This window comes from Myotis daubentonii, chromosome 5, assembly GCF_963259705.1.
Source record: "Myotis daubentonii chromosome 5, mMyoDau2.1, whole genome shotgun sequence".
Classification (NCBI taxonomy): Eukaryota; Metazoa; Chordata; class Mammalia; order Chiroptera; family Vespertilionidae; genus Myotis; species Myotis daubentonii.
This window is the reverse complement of record NC_081844.1, coordinates 66,915,812-66,919,866: the sequence shown is the minus strand read 5'-3', so window position 1 is coordinate 66,919,866 and position 4,055 is coordinate 66,915,812. Positions and strand designations below refer to the sequence as shown.

At 34.0% G+C, this 4,055-nt stretch overlaps 1 non-coding gene across 1 annotated transcript; it reads right to left on the bottom strand.

Annotated features, from left to right (window-relative positions):
* Positions 1–3,383: 3,383 nt before the first annotated feature.
* On the bottom strand, positions 3,384–3,456 carry TRNAR-CCU (transfer RNA arginine (anticodon CCU)). The gene has a single exon. It is a non-coding gene; the product is annotated as a tRNA-Arg (tRNA).
* Positions 3,457–4,055: the final 599 nt, after the last annotated feature.

Below are 4,055 nucleotides of genomic sequence, written 5' to 3'. Positions count from 1 at the left end.
TACAGCTGGCTAAGTGTTGTGTTTTCTTACAAATTATTAAATTACAGATGCCAAGCACATTGCATTCTCCATTTAACAGAAGTGGTTTGCCAAAAGATCCTTTTATCATTAGTTTTTCTCAATACTAGTACAGCTGTTGGAAATACAGTCATCCATTTCAAAAAGTTGAGTCATAAAATGCAACCAGCAAATATACAGTGTCTACAAAAATATTCCAAACTTTAAGTGATAAATATTTTCTGATATTTTTCAGGAGCTATAAGGAAGTTAACTTACTGTTCTACTTAACTATTTGCATAATGTTCCCTATGTTTTTGAATAATAGGAATATCCTGCTTGAATAGCAATTTAAAAGATTATATAACTACAGGCTTTTAATGTGTAGAGTTATGTAAATTATAACATTTGATTAATATTTAAAAATTTTATCACACTAAAATGCATATATCCTTTTTATTCTTATTTTATAATATGTGAAATGTAGATATTATTTAAACCTGTTATCTTTATGTTGTTATTTTGTTGAAAGGATGATGATAAACAGATATATTTAGATTATGATTTGTTTTGTTTTATAATCCAAAGACTATTTTTCTCTCACACAAATCTGTAAAGGTAACTTTCTTTCATATATATATATAGTCATATTCAGTTGGTCAAAATATTAAAGCTATGAGTGATTTCTTAGAAGAAAAAACATCTACGGTCTTACTATAATATCTAATTGCTTTACCATAGACTTTATAGTGTATTATTAACATGTAGTAAACTTTGTCATGTAGAAATTGAAATTTCAATTGTCTTTATACACAGACAAAATATAGAAATAGAGGCACTATCACCTCTTGTTTATTCATTTACCTGTTGATAGAAATTTAAATTGTTTCCCTATTTTGGCTTTGTGAATCATACTACAGTGTACATGGGAGTGCAGATATGTTTTCAAGATCCTGTCTTCATTTCCTTTGAATATATACTCAAAAGTAGGGTTTCTGGATCATGTGGTGGCAGATCTATTTTAATGTTTTGAGGAACTGCCATACTGTTTTCCTTTTTCTTTTCTTTCTTTTTTTTTAATGTTTCTATTGATTTTAGAGAGGAAGAGAGAAACATAGATGTGAGAGAGACTATTGGTTGGCTGCCTCCTGCACGCTTCCTACTAGGGATAGAGCCCACAATCCAAGCGTGTGCCCTGATGGGAACGGACCCTAACAGAACCAGCGACCTTTTGGTGCATGGAAGGATGCTCAACCAACTGAGCCACCCTGGCCAGAGCTGTACTGCTTTTCATAGGGGCTACACCAGTTTATATTCCCACCAGCAATGCACAAGGGTTCTCTTTTTACTATATCCTCACCAACACTTGTTATATTTTGTGTGTTTTTTTGATGGTAGCCATTCTAACAGATATGAGGTAATAGTCCTCTATGGTTTTGATTTGCATTTCCCTGATGATTAGTGTTGTTGAGCACCTTTTCATGTACCTGTTGGCCATTTCTGTATATTTTTTGGGAAAACGTCTATTCTGTTCCTCTACCCATTTTTATATCATTTTTATATTGTTTGTTTGTTTTAGCTACTGTTTTGAATTTATATGTATATTTTATATTAACCCCTTATCAGATATATGATTTGCAAATATTTTCTCCTATTCTGGAGGTTTTATTGATGGTTTCCTCTGCATTGCAACCCTAATGAGTTTCTAATTCATATTTTTACCTTTGTTTTGTTCTTATGCCAGTTCTTATATTTTTTTTTTCTTAGAATAGGATGTTAAATGGCTATTCTGAGTAATTTTTTCAATGTTCTTATTGTTTCTCTATAGTCTTCAGAACAACAATAAATTCACTATAGTAATAGAACACTCACCAAGAAGAAGGTGGATCATAGAGAGAAATAAGATTTAATTTAGATTTTAATTTAGATAAGATATTGATAATTTACACAGGCTCCGGCTTATATGACCATCATTTTGGGAGGAATAAAATCCTTCATTAATTTCCAAGGAGATAAACAAACATCACAGATATTTAGAGTGCTTAAAAACATATCTATATACTCTTCTTTTTAAATTGTACAACAGCTAACACATTTATTGATTTTATCAGTACAGAATTACAATGAAACCAGAACAAATAAAAATGTTTTGGCAAATTTGAAAGCTACATGTACAAATACCAGAATAGACAATACAAAATGTGATAAAGGTTAAGTATGAAATAATTTAATTGTGTGTGAGGTGGCTCAAAAAGAAATGAATAGTAAAAGAAAAATATGTCCTTTTATTTAATACTAGAGGCCCGGTGCACAAAATTCGTGCAGGGTGGGGTCCCTCAGCCCGGCCAGCACCCTCTCCAATCCGGGACTACTGCTTCCTAACTGCTCACCTGCCTGCCAGCCTGATCAACCCTAACCACTCTGCCTGCATTCCTGATGCCCCTAACTGCTCCCCTGCCTGTCTGATTGCCCCTGACTGCCTCTGCCTGCCTACCTGATCCATCCCTAACTGCCTCTCTCTGCCAGTCTGATCGCCCCCAACTGCCCTCCCCTGCCAGCCTGATCACCCCTAACCGCCACTGCTTTGGCCCCTGCCACCGTGGCTTTGTCTGGAAGGATGTCCAGATGGATATCCAGAAGATGTCCAGTGTAATTAGCATATTGCCCTTTTATTAGTATAGAGTGTAAACCAGAAAATCAGATAAAGTGTGTTTTTTTCTTTTTTCCTTATTTCCTTCTTTTTCTTTCTCCTTATAAATATGCCTCCTCAAATAATATGGAAATAATGTTTATTTTGTTTTAGAAATAATTAATTTATTAAAATGTAAAATGCATAAATATGATTTGTTTCCTCCTTAGTTGTCTGTAAGAGATTTCAGAGCTACCTAGTTCATTTTATCTTTTGCATACTTTTTCCTCCAGGATTAATTTCAGATTTAATAAAGGTTCCAGTTTATCTGTTTATGAATCTGTGTCTGTTTCTGTATTGCATTTCTTAAACAGGGTCTGCAATGACTATGCTAATGCGTCCATTGTGGTGTGGAGATGGGAGGCTCAGCTTTAAAGAATGTAAAACTATTTCACATATACAGCATTCATTATTTAATTAGAACTATTTATGTCAGTGTGCGTGTTTTCCCGTTTATTACAAATAATTAATAGTTGACGGTTGTGATTTATCATTAAAAACCAAAATCATACTTTCAAAATCCACCTGGAAAAACTAATGCATGTTTCAATTCAGCTAAAGTTATGAGTAGGTGTTAAACTGAAATCCACTTCTGCTCTGTCTGCTCCGTAAATATTTCATGAAAGCACTTGAAGGAACATAGCAATGATCCCTCTGTGTCCTGGGCAAGATTGCTCTTCTCAGTGGTTAATTGCCTCACCCCAGATGGGACACGAACCCACAATCCCTGGCTTAGGAGGCCAGTGCCTTATCCATTAGGCCACTGGGGCAAGATTGCTCTTCTCAGATAATACCACAACATACAGTATTTATTTGCTTTTATAGAGATCAGCAAGGTTGCTGATAAGATGTTGTTAAGCTGACTGAATAACCTCAACTGCAATTGAATATATAATAACTGCTTAAGCATATGTGACAATATTTTTTGGAAAACGCTATGTTGAAAGTATTAGGAAGATTTAGTTTTTAAGGGGAAATACATACCTCATTTTGCTCATACTCTCAGATAATATCACATACTGAAAGTAAATGTATGGTTTTTATAAAAAAATCTACTAAAATCGAAAAGAATCTACTGCAGATATTTATATTGAGGTATTATACTTTCTCATGTAAAATATTTTTATATGATTAACATTATTTCATACTTACAATATATTAAACTAAACCTATACTAGTTTTTTTTTAACAGACTCTACTTTTAAAAAATATTTTTATTGATTTCAGACAGGAATGGAGAGGGAGAGATAGAAACATCAATGAGAGAGAATTATTGATTGACTGCTTCCTGCACGCCTCCTACTGGAGGTCGAGCCCACAACCCAGGCACGTGCCCTGACTGGGAATCCTAGTTCATAGGGCAATGCTC